Source organism: Takifugu flavidus, chromosome 7, assembly GCF_003711565.1.
Source record: "Takifugu flavidus isolate HTHZ2018 chromosome 7, ASM371156v2, whole genome shotgun sequence".
NCBI classification, from domain to species: domain Eukaryota; kingdom Metazoa; phylum Chordata; class Actinopteri; order Tetraodontiformes; family Tetraodontidae; genus Takifugu; species Takifugu flavidus.
In genome coordinates this window covers 1,429,008-1,445,567 of record NC_079526.1, presented here as the reverse complement: position 1 = coordinate 1,445,567, position 16,560 = coordinate 1,429,008, and the positions used below count along the sequence as shown (strand labels likewise).

The window sequence follows — 16,560 nt, the reverse complement described above, 5'->3', positions numbered from 1 at the left end:
TGTATTTAAAATGGAAAAAAAAGATTTGGTTGTGTGTATTTTATTGTAATGCTGAAAAATGCCTTGATATTTTCATTTTTATCTGACAACTAAACTGTCTGAAAGGCTTGTTGTGCTGAAAAGCAGCAACGGAACAGACCCTCCCAGACCCCTCATGGCAACTTGGGTTTATTTGTTCTCTAGTCCGATTGAACTGGACAATCGTATGAACCGACAGTCAATGACGGTCTGCGGGTTGAAAATGTCTGAAAGAGTTGCTCTGATGAAGAAAGCATCAATCTGGGGTGTTAAATCTTGTTAACAATTAGTTGATTTATTGTTCACCCATTCAAATGGTCACTAAAATACTGAAAGAAGAAAAATGTTGAGACGCTCTCTCACTATGTTGAGATACTTCTACGGTATGTGTAGTTTTACTGTGTTTTCCTTTTGGAGCATGGGCTTTGACATACAGTGTACCACCCAAATGACTTCAGAGCAGTAAAAAAACAAAACAAAAAAACAAAACAAAAAAACAAAACAAGATTGCAGTCCAAGGTCTATTATTAATTACCACATTTCTATTCCAGATTTTCAGAAGAAAGTCACCATGATCTGAACAATGTCATTGTTCTCTGGTCAAAGGATGAGTTGAAGGACAAATGTTATTCACCAAACAAAGTCTCAGACCAATTGTAGAGTAAAAGAGGAAGTCTCACCATCACACAATTGCCTGGGGCGACCATGGGCAAAGCTCCACATGTGGTTCTCTACAAAGCATGCAAGTCTTTCGCCTTTTACTAAAGACTTCTGTGCAAAGGAGCAACGCTTTGTCAGTTGTATTTTTTAGCAGGCTCTGCCACTAGTAAAGCCTTGTAAATCATGTGAAAAGATATGCGATTCAAATTTGCACACTGTGACCAAAGCACACATTTGGAATTTGTCCCAAAAAGATCAACACAATCTTGAGTGCAAATACGTTTGTTCCCATGTAAGTTTTAACCTCAACACTTGGGAGGAGGTGCAAATTGGTATTCGTTGTTAGTGAGGCTTTCACCATCAACTGTTCAGCCTGTGGTAATGCCAATGTACTTTGAGCAAGCAGTCAAAGACCATTTTTTGGCCTTTTGGCTAAGACAGTGATCACTCACTTGCTTCTCTTGTGGACCTTATCCTTAGCAATTTGGGAGACATTTGTACTTTTGAGTGTTTTTCCTTAACCGTCTTATTTGTATTTATCTTTTAAGTAGCACGTTTCCTTTTAACTTTTAAAATTATCTTTACTTTTACAAGCTTTTATCCTCGCTTGTGGTGCCTCCAGCCATGTCGGCTAATTATGCCGGCCTGCGGAGGCACCACAGTGTCAGGTTTTATTTTAAAGATGAGCAAGTTAAAATATCACGTTTAGATTTCTCACGTAAGTTTGTCCAGAACCTTTTGAACTTTCAGCCGGATGATTTTTTGCTCTGCAGCTCTGCTCCGTGAGTTTTGGACCCGTTTTGAAAATGTTAAAAGCCAATTTTCTGCATTTGCTGTTGAAAAACTGACTGACAATGCCCATAAAACGGTTATTGTCAGAATGTTTAATGAAACAGTGAATGCAGAAGACATCTGTATCTGGTTGGCTAGATTCTGCACTGTTAAAGGCCAGGCAACCAAGGTAAGAGACGAGGATGGCATCTGGAACTGTGCTTGGAGGGTCCCCATTCAACAATGGGAGGACCCCCAAGGCTTCCAGGGCCTGAGACACTTGCCGCAAATGATTGTTCTGGGTAATAACAGAGGCTATATCCACTACCAGGGTCAACCAAAACTCTGCCGCAAATGCGGCGAGCAGGGGCATCTGGCAGAGGCTTGTCCAGTTATTGTGTGTGGGAAATGCAGAGCAGTTGGACATTCCTTTGAGGAGTGTACCACTGGAAGGAAATGTAACCTTTGTGGAGCAACAGACCATCTTTTCCGAGACTGTCCTTTGTCTTTCGCCAACAAACTGAAAGCTAGGAAAAAACAGGAGGAAAAGGGGCCAACAGAAAATGAGGTGCGAACTGTTTTGGAGGGAAATTCAAATCTCCCTCCAAAACCTGTGATTGGAGGAGAGGAGTCCAGTGAGGTTGGGCAGAGGGAGGGGCCTGGACCCCACCCAGTTGAAGCTGACATGGAGTTGGGGAGGAGCCATCAGGCAGACAGTGGGGTTCGGCCCGCCTCTACCGATGATGACTCCACTAGGAGTCTCCATATTGTGGAGGAGGAGCAGAGCTCCACTTCCCTCCCAGATGCCCAACCTAGTTCAAAAAGAACAGCATCTGAACTGTCCAACTCTGGGGCTGAATCAGCCTCAGAGAAGAGGGGGAGAGCTGAATCTGAACATCACAGTCCCCCTGTGGATCAGGACAGTGGCTCCTCTTCCAGTTCATCAAATGAATGTTCCTTTCTAAATGTAGCACTACAGTCAACTCCACTCAGAAAGCGCGCAGACTTTGCTTTCAGGAGGACAGATTCTCAAAGCTTACCCCCTGGATGTAGGGGGATCTTTCGATGAGAACCTGTTACAGCACAAGCAACAAGGCAATATAAATGTGCGTGTTACTTATTCTTAAGATACCTGCTTCTTTTAAAATGTTGTACTTGTCATTTTAAACATACTCATGACTCTCAACATTTCCACTATCAATGTGAGAAGTGTGAGGTCAAGAGTTAGAGCCCAAAGTGTTTTATCCTTTTTAAGTTCCTTTAAGTCTGATGTGTTTTTATTACAGGAATGTGGCTTACCATTTTTAAACCACTACCGCCAGTGGGAGGAGATGTGGCCACAGACATCCCTTTGGAGTGGATCAAATGAAAACAGAAATGATGGAGTGGCCATTTTAATCAAAAACCCCCAGGTTCTGGTAAAAGGTAGCACTGTGGTGAAAAATGGTCGGGCGCTTTTAACACATTTGACTTTTATGGGACAGGATTTTAAAATCTTAAATATTTATGGCTTTAATGAAAAAAATGACAGGTATGACCTTTTAGAAGACTTGCAGTCCCACATGCTAGGTAGGGTACCTTTAGTAGTAGGGGGAGATTTTAACTGTATTTTAAGTAGGAAAGATAGAAGAACAGGGGAAGATTTTAAAGTAGACAAAACATCAGTTTTATTACAGGGCATATGCAGGGATTTTAAACTTCAAGACTGTTTTAAAACCATGCATCCCAGGGAGGAGGGCTTCACCTGGTTCAGTGGTGATGGCACCAGAGCCTCCCGCATAGATTATGTTTTTACACGGGACTGCCCAGCAACTGATGCTAGACTAACACCTGTCTTCTTCTCCGATCACCTCATGCTCTCCTGCACCCTTTCACTGCCTTCAGGTGTGACATCAGGAAGTGGTCTGTGGAAACTCAACTGCTCCCTCTTGGAAGATAGGGAGTTAGTTAGACAGTACAGGGAGCAGTACAAAGAGTGGCAGACCCTTCAGGACTTCTACGACACACGAGCACACTGGTGGGAGATGGTGAAGGAAAGGACCCGGACTTTCTTTAGGCAGGCAGGTAAGGAAAAAAAGAATAGGGAAACCAGACGCATGATGGGACTGCAGAAGCGACTACAGCGCTATTTTAACCTTAACCAACAAGGTATTGATTTTAATGAAGAAATTAAACAAGTAAAAAAAGATGTCGGTTTTATCAGAAATTCAAAGCAAAGGTGTCATTTTAAGAAGCAAGGAACGGGAAATTGAGGGGGAAAAGTGTACAAGTTATTTCTTCAAGAAAAATCATAAACAAAGGGGGGGGGCCATTACAAATTTGACTAAAGAAAATGGGTGCACAACCGAAACTATAGATGGAATTAAAGAGACAATTGAAAGCTTTTATGGAAAATTGTATAAAGAAAAACCCGTTCAAATTGACACTATGAATGAAATTTTAAAATTCCTAAATAAAACGGTGAACAACAGCGTGCTTTTATCCCAGGATTTTACCCTTTTAGAGTTAAATAATTCTCTATGTAGTTTTAAAACTGGGAAGTCCCCTGGACAAGATGGACTTCCTGTAGAATTCTATTTGACTTTTTGGGACCTTTTAGCACCTGACTTAATCACTGTTTTTATGGAATTTGAAGGACTCGACCGACTTCCTGACAGTTTTAGAGTAGGGATAGTGACTCTCCTTCAAACAAAAAGACAAGACAGAACTAAAGAACTGGAGACCTATCACTCTTTTAAATGTTGACTGTAAACTTTTTAGCAAACTTTTAGCAACACGTATGTCCACGTTTTTAGAAGAGGTGATTGACCCGGATCAAGCCTGTGCCATTCCGGGGAGGAAGATCACCGACAGCCTCGTACTGAGGGGCCAACAGAAAATGAGGTGCAAACTGATGAGGGAAATTCAAATCTCCCTCCAAAACCTGTGATTGGAGGAGAGGAGTCCAGGGAGGTTGGGCAGAGGGAGGGGCCTGGACCCCACCCAGTTGAAGCTGACATGGAGTTGGGGAGGAGCCATCAGGCAGACAGTGGGGTTCGGCCCGCCTCTACTGATGATGACTCCAATAGGAATCTCCATATTGTGGAGGAGGAGCAGAGTTCCACTTCCCTCCCGGATGCCCAATGACTTTTAACACATGGGCAGACAGGAACTCAGGCAGACAAGGAAACACAGGAAGTAGTCCGTTCTTCAGACTCAGGGCCCGCACAAAGTCTATGGGTTACAGGCTCCTGGAGCGGGTTGAGCAGAGCCAGGATGCGGAACCGAGGGGAAGGACGTGAGCTGACAGCAGGCAGTAGTGACAGAAAGGGGTTTACAGGAGATGAGGCTGACGATGTAGCGGAGCAGACTGGGGTCGAGCAGCAGCAAAGTCAGGACCAGGCGGAGAAGTCAAAACCAGGTGAGCAGACAGGAACCAGAAACGCTGAGGCAGAAGTCGTAGTCGGGGGCAGAAAGCAGGTAGGTTGTCCGGGGAACAGGCGAGGCAGGCAGAACGAAGACAGACAGGGTCGGTAACAGGTAATCCAGCAGGGAAACACCGCTGGAAAGTCTCGCATCGAGGCAGAAGAACAATCTGGCAAAGACTGAGGGTGCAGGGGAGGCTTATAAGCAGGGCTGATTGGGAATAAGCTGCAGCTGTGCCTGCAGGTGAGTGGCGTTGAGCTGATGGGGTGGGAGTAGCTGGCAGGTAGAGTGGAAAATTACTGGGGCAGAGGGACAGGGACAGGAGGGAACTGGGGAAATGGGGCTGTGACAACTATTTGATTGATTGATTGATTGATTGAGTACTTTATTGATCCCTTTAGGGGGTGTCCATCAGGGAAATTAGCATCTCCAAAAAAATGTACAGCACTGTACAAAATTACCCACTACCATTACACACCATTAAACCTATTAAAGATAATAAAAATAAAATAAAATAAGAAATAAAATAGAATAAATTATAAATAGAATATACATATAAAATATAAAACTATAAAAATGTAAATAAATGAATAGATGGATGAATGAATGAACTGAATGAATGGATGTCACAGTGTTATGTCACACATGTTATTCCAGTGTTGTTCCAGTCCTTCTGTTGGCCCTCCTTCCCCCCAGTGAGGAGTTGAACAGTCTGATGGCTCAGGGGATGAATGAGTTCCCCAGTCTGTTTGTCCTGAACTTGGGGAGGCGCAGCCTCTGGCTGATCAGGCTTCTCTGGCTGTGGATGACAGTGTGCAGAGGGTGGCGGACATTGTCCATGATGCTCCGCAGTTTGTCAATAGTTCTCCTCTCTGCCACTGTCGCCAGAGGTTTCAGCTTCATCCCCACCACCGAGCTGGCCCGCCTGATCAGTTTCTCCAGCCTGGAGAGGTCTGCTTTTGTCACAGTAGGACAAGATGCTGGTGACCACAGACTGGTAGAACATCCAGAGGAGTTTCCTGCAGATGTTGAAGGATCTGAGTCTCCTCAGGAAGTACATCCTGCTCTGGGTCTTCTTGTACAGCTGCCTTGTGTTGCTTGTCCAATCCAGCCTATTGTCCAGCCACAGCCCAAGATATTTATAGGTCTGCACGCCCTCCACCTCCTCCATTCCTATCTGAACTGGTCTAGGTCTCGGTCGGTCCCTCTCAAAGTCAATGACCAGTTCTTTAGTTTTGGAGGTGTTGAGCTGCAGGCTGTTGTTGTGGCACCAGGCAACAAAGTCCCTCACCAGGCACTGGTGCTCCTCCTCTTCGTCGTCTCTGATACATCCAGAATTTTTGTATTTTTTATACATTGCCAGATACAATGGAAAAATGTACCCTTTTCCCTCCCACATTTAACACAAGTATCAGGTATGGCACTGTTATATTTGTGAAGTTTTTCTGGAGTGATATACTGTATGTTCACATCAACCAGTTGTATTGTGATATTTTCAGCCGTGTGTTAGTAGATTTTGATTGTGCTCGAGAGCATGCCTCGCCCCACTTTTCTATTAAGATGTCCTCCTGCAGATCTTCTCTCCACGCTCCCAGCCGCCCTGCTGATGTTTCTGTACTTTCATCTACTAAACATTTCTATATTTTGGATATTAGACCCCTCCCTAGGCAATCCATATTCATTAATCTTTCTACTGTAGACTCTTCCGGGAAGCTTAATGTTTGGTTTTGGTGTGTTCTAATGAAATTCCTCAGCTGTAGGAATTTAAAAAAATGGTTACGGGGTATATTAAATTTATCAGCTATTTCTCCAAATGACATCAGCACTTTTTGTGAGTTGTAAAGGTTTCCTATTTTTGTCAGTCCTTTAGTAGCCCAAGATTTAAACCCCCCATCTGATCTACCTGGAGGAAAGGAGTGATTACCTCATATAGGGCTAAAAATAGAGGGGGGGGGGGGGGGGGGGTGTATCTCTCAGATATTTTTTAATTTGATGCCACACTACAATCATGTTTTTCACAATAGGGTTTCTTGTGGGTTTTTTTTGAGGATTTTAGTGTTTGCTGAATATAGGTATACTGGGAGGGGCAGATCTAGCTGTAGTTCTTCCATTTCTTTCCAGAGAGGAACATCTCTTTCTGCATAGTAAAACATGATTGTTCTTAATTGAGCCGCCCAATAGTACCAGAGAGGGCAGGGACACCTGAGTTCCCCCCTGTCATAAGGTAAGCATAGTAATGATAGTCGTGTACAAAAATCTAACAGTCTTTTAAGCCTAGCGAACAGGTTGCTTGGAGGAGGAAGTGGAAGGTTTTGAAACAAATACAACAATTTGGGCATTATATTCATTTTAAGGACGTTTATTTTTCCTATTAGTGACATGGGTAAAGGTGTCCACCTTTCCAATAATTTTGAGATTTCTTGTAGTAAGGGATCATAATTACTGGCTACAATATGTTTGAGTTGTGGGACAATTTGAATTCCTAGATATGTAAAACAGTCAACAATTTTAAATTGAGTGACAGTTCTAGGAGAGCATTTACTTTCTAACTGATTTAAAAGCATTATTGATGATTTTGATTTGTTTAATTTATATCCTGAGATTTTCCGAAATATATGAAGTTCTAATAATTCAGGGATTGATTTTTCCAACTTTCTAAGGAATATGATTATGTCATCTGCAAACAGCCAGCCGGTGTTCTTGTGGTCCAATTGATGTGCCGTTTATATTTTTGTGTGTTCTTACTGCTATTGCCAGTGGTTCTATAGCTATAATAAAAAGGAGAGGGGATAGGGGATCTCCTTGTCTACATCCTCTTTGTATCTTAATGGTTTTGGATATATTAAGGTTAGTCATTATTTCAGCAAATGGTTCTGTATATAGCAGTTTTATCCATTTATTAAAGTTGTCTCCAAAGCCAAAACGTCTGAGGATTGCAAATAAATAAAGCCATTCCACTCTATCAAAGGCTTTTTCCACATCCAATGACAGAAGCGCTGTATCTGTTGCTCCCTTCTCCTCAAATAATATATTCAGGATTCTCCTAGCATTATGGAAGCCTTGTCTACCTTGTACATTTTGATCTTTGTCCATAATTTTTGGAATTATTTTCTCCAGTCTCCTGGCTATTACTTTACTCAAAATTTTTAAATCCACATTTAAGAGACTGATTGGCCTAAAGTTTTCACATTTGTTATTTGGTTTGCCTGGTTTTGGTAATAAAGTGATTAGGGCTCCCCTTAATGATGTTGGAAGAATTCCATTGTGAAAGGACTCCTTAAACATTTCTAATAAAGGTGCCATTAGTCTATATTTGAACACTTTATATATCTCAATGGGTATTCCATCTGGCCCAGGTGTTTTCCCTACTTTGATACTGTCAATAGCTGTAGATAGTTCCATTAATGTTGTTTCTTTCTCTAGTTACTTACTTACTTCTGATATTTTGGGAATTTGGATTTTGTCCAGGAAATTATTGATTTCAGATGTATTTGGACCTATTTCGAGCTATAAAGCGTTTCGTAAAATTTTTGGAAGCTTTCATTTATTTCTATCGGGTCAACGATGTTTTCATTATTATCATTTTGTACATTTATGTAATAAGTCTTTCTGTACAGAATTCCTCCTTGTTTTCCCCGTTCTGTCTTATTTTTATCTTTATTTTATTCGGGCAGTGCCTGGGCAGCTGGGGAAGGTCCCCGGGCCCTATAAATAGGTTTGGCGGCCATTGTTTCTTCTTGGTATGTTGTATGGTGAACTGCTGAAGAAGGCAGCCAGGGATGCGTTGATGCCCATGCGGCATGTAAGTAATTTCCTTTGAGTTCAGATGGGGATTTGTTTGCATTAATTGTATAATTTAACCATTCTGTAAACCTGAATCTACATTCTTTGTTATCTCAGATACCACACCAAAACTTGACTGCGCCATGCCAGCACTCTCCCAGGTTTTTCTCCTTGATCATAAAATGTCTAAGTCAAAGTAAACTTGATAAAGCTCTTGTTGCAGATATTTCGTTGTATTGTGTTTTTAACAAAAGTAATCTTTGAGTGTCCTGGGAACCTAATTGGTAGTATTCTTCTTCGAATTCTTTTATATTTGCTTCTAGTAATTTTGTTTTATTGTAGGTTTCTTTAGCTTTAAAGCTAGTGATGTTGATAATTTGTCCCCTGATAAAGGCTTAAAACGCTTACCATCTGGTGCTTTGTGAGGTTTCGGTTGTACTTGTTTCGAAATAATATTTAATCTGCTTATCAAGAGAAGTAACAAAGTCATTGTCAGATATCCACTTTGTTTTAAATCTCCATTTGGGAATATCACTAGTCAGTTAAGGGTCATGATAGACTAACGAGTTTGGAGCATGATCGGACAGGAGTATGGCATCGTAGGACACCTCCTTTATTTTATATTTTAGTTGTGCTGAAAGCAAAAAAAAATCTATACGGGAATATGACTGATGTGTACCAGAGTAACATGAATATTTTTTCCCATTGGGATTGTCTTCTCTCCAAACATCAATTAAACTCATTTCTTTCATAAAATAATGGAGTACACCCCTGCTTCTTGAATGTGACTGATCAACGCCTGAGCTTTTGTCTTTCAGGGGATCTATGGTGCAATTAAAATCACCTGCCATTATACAGGCACCGGGTAAGGATGCAATAGTAAGAAATAGATTTTGGAAAAACTTGGGTTTGTCTGTATTTGGAGCATAAACATTTATTAGAATTAATTGTTCCCTTGAATGATCAAATATCATCCTGCCTTATCTTTGATAACATTATGAATTTGAAATGGAATAGAATCATGGATCAAGATCATAACACCCCTTGTTTGAGAGGTAAAGGGAGCTGACAGAATTCTACCTTTCCACCTCCTCCTCACTTTAAGCTCCTCCTCGTATATTAAGTAGGTTTCTTGAAGGAATACTATTTTAGACTGTAAGCTTTTAACTCTGTTCATTACTGGTTAACCTTTTTTTATTTTTTTGTAGCCCTCTGCAGTTCCAGAATGTAATTCTGACCTTAAGATCAACAGACATATGGATCAAATATTTCGAATTTCCCCAACAGTTTTAGTATTTTCAGACCGAGCAGCAAAGGAGAAAGAACAAAAACAGAACAAGAAACACGTGTGTTCTCAACTAACATTAGTCCACCTGAGTATTGCCCTGTCAGGTGTCCTCCCTCCCCTTCCTTTAATGGACTTTTGGAAAGCAAAGAGCCAATCCACACAATGTGAGGATCAGTATAGCTATGCTGATGTCTAAAAAGGAAAAAAAATAGATAAAATAAAAAACTACTCTGCTACTGTGATTTATAAAGTTGTTTTAGAGCAACCCAGCAGACAAAAAACATCACCATCCATATCTGCTTAGTTAAACAGTGCGTATAAATCCAAAAATTGTTCTTTATCACTGGGTCAGGGGGGAGAGCGATCAGAACTCAGTGTAACTAACTTTCACTCTGTCCCCCCCTATTAACTCTGCACTGCATCAAAATATTACCTTTCCAATGATGTGAGTTCTTCACTGCCACAGTCTGGATTGTTGTCTGACTGGATTAATGAAGTGCTTGGCTTCGTTGGCGCTATTGAAGATGTGTGAGCACTCTTTGAAGGTGACAATAACATACTGTACTGGAGCCCCAGTGTACAGAGTTGTCTCCTCGCCTCCTCAAACTCTTTTTGCTTCTTGTGCGTCTCTGCAGTCACGTCATGGTAGAGTCTCACCGGATGGTTTTTGTAGTGGACTTGTTTTTTCGCCCTGGCCGCTTTCATCACCGCTTCTTTATCTTTGTAATTTAGGAACTTCATTATGCGGGTCCTGGGTGCATAGTCAGTCTTATGTTGCCTTCTTGGTCCAAGTCTGTGTGCTCTTTCCACTGTAATTTTCCCTTGGAGCTGCTGTAGCTCCAGCACCTCCGGTCTCCAGGAATCCACAGGTGTCGTCTCCTTCCACGCCTTCGGGTAAATTGACAAGCCGTACATTAGAGCGACGTGAACGAGCTTCCAGGTCTAACACCGTTTCTTCCAGATCTTTGTTTTTCCCCTCTAGGTTTTTCACCTTCTGGAGCGTCGCTACGTCGTCTTCGGTTGTTGAGATTCTCGTCTCCGCTTGCGTTACTCTTTCTAAGCAGTCTGTAATGTCTTTCCTTACATTTTCCATCGTGGAGAGGATGTCATCGAATTTGACCGAGAACAGTCTTCATTGAGTTGATAGCTGCCAGTACTCTTGTCAGAGAGGTGTTGGACTCCTCTCTGGCGGTCGCAATGCTTCCCTCCAGCCGTTTATCGGGGCTTGTGATGCCGGTGCTGCTAGCAGCCGCGTTGGCTTCCATATCTCTGTCGTTAGTGGTAAGCTTGGTTTTGGCAGTCGCAGTTGCAAAATTAGTTACTTTGGTTTGCTGTGTCCTGTTCCGGTTTGATTTTCTTGGTTCCATCAGTATTTTCCTAAGTTGTAGTTGAGCTGCATGTCACACAGAATTGACCTATTTTAGCCAGGATTCAAACTGTTCGGTAGCAGAGCAGTCCCACACGCGTCTTCTTAGCAAGCCTTCTAAGAGACAGGATTTTAAATTATTAAATGTTTATGGCTTGGGACTGCAGAAGCGACTACAGCGCTATTTTAAATTAAAGAAATTAAAAGCAAAGGTGTCATTTTAAGAAGCAGGGAACAGGAAATTGAGGAGGGGGGAAAGTGCACAAGGTGTTTCTTCAAGAAAATCATAAACAAAGGGGGGACCATTACAAAATTGACTAAAAACAATGGGTGCACAACCAAAACAATAGATGGAATTAAAGAAACAATTGAAAGATTTTATGGACAATTGTATAAAGAAAAACCTGTTTGAATTGACACCATGAAGGAAATCTTAAAATTCCTAAATAAAACGGTGAACAACAGCTTGCTTTTACCCCAGGATCTTACCCTTTTAGAGTTAAATCATTCTCTACATAGTTTTAAAAATTGGAAGTCCCCTGGACAAGATGGACTTCCTGCAGAATTTTAGGAGGAGCTGAAATAGGAGCTTGCGCCATCCACTCCATGCATTGGCCCAGTATTGCAGTCTAGCTGGGAGTGGTGCGCCTTCTCTATAGTTTGTCACTTTTCAGAGCACATTGCAAGGGCAGGGCCGCTCTGCCTCGTTGCTTGGTGCCCCGTTTGCCAGGTGCACTTTCACTTCAAAAGCCATGGGTGTCAAGCACGACCTCTACAGGCAGTCTGAGTGTTTTTCTTAACCGTCTTATTTGTATTTATCTTAAGTAGCACGTTTCCTTTTAACTTACTTTTCAAATTATCTTTTCTTTTACAAGCTTTTATCCTCGCTTGTGGTGCCTCCAGCCATGTCGGCTAATTATGCCGGCCTGCGGAGGCACCACAGTGTCAGGTTTTCTTTTAAAGATGAGCAAGTTAAAATATCACATTTAGATTTCTCACGTAAGTTTGGACAGAACATTTTGAACTTTCAGCCGGATGATTTTTTTGCTCTGCAGCTCTGCTCCGTGAGTTTTGGACCCGTTTTGAAAATGTTAAAAGCCAATTTTCTGCATTTGCTGTTGAAAAACTGACTGACAATGCCCATAAAACGGTTATTGTCAGAATGTTTAATGAAACAGTGAATGCAGAAGACATCTGTATCTGGTTGGCTAGATTCTGCACTGTTAAAGGCCAGGCAACCAAGGTAAGAGACGAGGATGGCATCTGGAACTGTGCTTGGAGGGTCCCCATTCAACAATGGGAGGACCCCCAAGGCTTCCAGGGCCTGAGACACTTGCCGCAAATGATTGTTCTGGGTAATAACAGAGGCTATATCCACTACCAGGGTCAACCAAAACTCTGCCGCAAATGCGGCGAGCAGGGGCATCTGGCAGAGGCTTGTCCAGTTATTGTGTGTGGGAAATGCAGAGCAGTTGGACATTCCTTTGAGGAGTGTACCACTGGAAGGAAATGTAACCTTTGTGGAGCAACAGACCATCTTTTCCGAGACTGTCCTTTGTCTTTCGCCAACAAACTGAAAGCTAGGAAAAAACAGGAGGAAAAGGGGCCAACAGAAAATGAGGTGCGAACTGTTTTGGAGGGAAATTCAAATCTCCCTCCAAAACCTGTGATTGGAGGAGAGGAGTCCAGTGAGGTTGGGCAGAGGGAGGGGCCTGGACCCCACCCGTTTGAAGCTGACATGGAGTTGGGGAGGAGCCATCAGGCAGACAGTGGGGTTCGGCCCGCCTCTACCGATGATGACTCCACTAGGAGTCTCCATATTGTGGAGGAGGAGCAGAGCTCCACTTCCCTCCCAGATGCCCAACCTAGTTCAAAAAGAACAGCATCTGAACTGTCCAACTCTGGGGCTGAATCAGCCTCAGAGAAGAGGGGGAGAGCTGAATCTGAACATCACAGTCCCCCTGTGGATCAGGACAGTGGCTCCTCTTCCAGTTCATCTAATGAATGTTCCTTTCTAAATGTCGCACTACAGTCAACTCCACTCAGAAAGCGCGCAGACTTTGCTTTCAGGAGGACAGATTCTCAAAGCTTACCCCCTGGATGTAGGGGGATCTTTCGATGAGAACCTGTTACAGCACAAGCAACAAGGCAATATAAATGTGCTTGTTACTTATTCTTAAGATACCTGCTTCTTTTAAAATGTTGTACTTGTCATTTTAAACATACTCATGACTCTCAACATTTCCACTATCAATGTGAGAAGTGTGAGGTCAAGAGTTAGAGCCCAAAGTGTTTTATCCTTTTTAAGTTCCTTTAAGTCTGATGTGTTTTTATTACAGGAATGTGGCTTACCATTTTTAAACCACTACCGCCAGTGGGAGGAGATGTGGCCACAGACATCCCTTTGGAGTGGATCAAATGAAAACAGAAATGATGGAGTGGCCATTTTAATCAAAAACCCCCAGGTTCTGGTAAAAGGTAGCACTGTGGTGAAAAATGGTCGGGCACTTTTAACACATTTGACTTTTATGGGACAGGATTTTAAAATCTTAAATATTTATGGCTTTAATGAAAAAAATGACAGGTATGACCTTTTAGAAGACTTGCAGTCCCACATGCTAGGTAGGGTACCTTTAGTAGTAGGGGGAGATTTTAACTGTATTTTAAGTAGGAAAGATAGGAGAAGAACAGGGGAAGATTTTAAAGTAGACAAAACATCAGTTTTACTACAGGGCATATGCAGGGATTTTAAACTTCAAGACTGTTTTAAAACCATGCATCCCAGGGAGGAGGGCTTCACCTGGTTCAGTGGTGATGGCACCAGAGCCTCCCGCATAGATTATGTTTTTACACGGGACTGCCCAGCAACTGATGCTAGACTAACACCTGTCTTCTTCTCCGATCACCTCATGCTCTCCTGCACCCTTTCACTGCCTTCAGGTGTGACTTCAGGAAGTGGTCTGTGGAAACTCAACTGCTCCCTCTTGGAAGATAGGGAGTTAGTTAGACAGTACAGGGAGCAGTACAAAGAGTGGCAGACCCTTCAGGACTTCTACGACACACGAGCACACTGGTGGGAAATGGTGAAGGGAAGGACCCGGACCTTCTTTAGGCAGGCAGGTAAGGAAAAAAAGAATAGGGAAACCAGACGCATGATGGGACTGCAGAAGCGACTACAGCGCTATTTTAACCTTAACCAGCAAGGTATCGATTTTAATGAAGAAATTAAACAAGTAAAAAAGATGTCGGTTTTATCAGAAATTCAAAGCAAAGGTGTCATTTTAAGAAGCAAGGAACGGGAAATTGAGGAGGGGGAAAAGTGCACAAGGTATTTCTTCAAGAAAATCATAAACAAAGGGGGGACCATTACAAAATTGATTAAAGAAAATGGGTGCACAACCGAAACTATAGATGAAATTAAAGAGACAATTGAAAGCTTTTACGGAAAATTGTATAAAGAAAAACCCGTTGAAATTGACACTATGAATGAAATTTTAAAATTCCTAAATAAAACGGTGAACAACAGCGTGCTTTTATCCCAGGATTTTACCCTTTTAGAGTTAAATAATTCTCTATGTAGTTTTAAAACTGGGAAGTCCCCTGGACAAGATGGACTTCCTGTAGAATTTTATTTGACTTTTTGGGACCTTTTAGCACCTGACTTGATCACTGTTTTTATGGAATTTGAAGGACTCGACCGACTTCCTGACAGTTTTAGAGGAGGGATAGTGACTCCTTCACAAACAGAAAGACAAGACAGAATTAAAGAACTGGAGACCTATCACTCTTTTAAACGTTGACTGTAAACTTTTTAGCAACACGTATGTCCACGTTTTTAGAAGAGGTGATTGACCCGGATCAAGCCTGTGCCATTCCGGGGAGGAAGATCACCGACAGCCTCGTACTGATCCGAGACACCATCTGTTATGCGAGAGACAGAAACATGAGGCTAGTAGTTTTAAACTTAGATTTTGAGAAAGCCTTTGATCGGGTCTCGCACCAGTACCTTTTCCAGGTACTGCAAAAAATGGGGTTCCCAGAAAGATTTGTAGCTTGGGTGGGTCTGCTGTACCGGGACATCACCAGCAGAATTTTGTTTAATGGGCATCTGACAAAAGCAGTGGACATTAACTGCGGTGTCCGTCAGGGGTGTCCGTTATCGGCCCTCCTCTACGTTATCTGCATTGAACCACTGGCACAGATCTTGAGAAGGGACAAACGAATCAATGGGGTGCAAGTGCCGGGGAGCGGAGGACTGGAAACGAGATGTATTTTATATATGGACGACGTGAATGTTTTATGCACTGACCTTTTATCTGTTAACAGGACGCTGGACTTGACTGACTGGTTCGGACGGGCCTCTGGGTCAAAACTAAACAAAGAAAAGACACAAGCCCAGTTTTACGGACCATGGACAGCGACAGACATGACAAGACTCCCCCTGACCGTGACAGACTGACCAAAAAATACTTGGTGTTAAATTTGATCGGGAGGGGGGAGGGAAAACAAATTGGCCGGACATGGTAGGGAAAGTCAGACAAAAACTAGGATTCTGGGGACTTAGAGGACTGACTATGGAAGGGAAGGTTTTAATCACCAAAGCAGTGATTTTACCTTTGTTTTTACTGATCAGTTGTGTTTTTTTCCCTCCCAGAAGGGTGATTTTAGAACTGGAGAGAGCCATCTTCTACTTCCTGTGGGGGTCCAAAATGGAAAAACTGAAGAGAGCAATCATGAAAAAAAGAAAAGAAAAAGGAGGAAAAGACGTCCCGGACCTGCACCTGTTCTTAGGGGCCAGGTTCACAGCTATACATGTGGGCATAGTCACAGCCCCATCCAAAAACCCAAAGACAGCGGCAATGGCACGCTTTTGGATGGGGACGTACCTCAGAAAACTAAAAATTGAACCAGTAAACCTCTCGGTGCCCGTGTCTTTTAACCTACCGACGGCATATAGTTTTATCCAGAGGTTTTTAGTGCATTTTAATTTGGAAAATGAGGAGTTGCATATTTTAACTAACCACCGCTCTTTGATTTCTGTTGTGCAGGAGCGCGAGCCAGTGAGTCCAGTGCGCGGCCTCGCATTAGGTGAGCCCTCAACTGTTTGGCGCAATGTGAACCACCCTGCTCTCCCAAACAGACTCCGGGACCTGTCGTGGATGGTGGCTCATGAGATCCTCCCGGTCAGGTCCGTCATGCACTCCCGAGGCATGGCGGCACACGCAACCTGCCCCCGGCCTGGTTGTGGCGCGCCTGAGTCGGTGAGGCA

The 16,560-nt window shown here is 42.7% G+C and overlaps 1 non-coding gene across 1 annotated transcript; it reads left to right on the top strand.

Moving 5' to 3' along the window:
• The first annotated feature begins 735 nt into the window (after positions 1–735).
• Positions 736–853, top strand: LOC130529378 (U5 spliceosomal RNA). Its single transcript, XR_008951572.1, has one exon. It is a non-coding gene; the product is annotated as a U5 spliceosomal RNA (small nuclear RNA).
• The last annotated feature ends 15,707 nt before the right edge of the window (positions 854–16,560 follow it).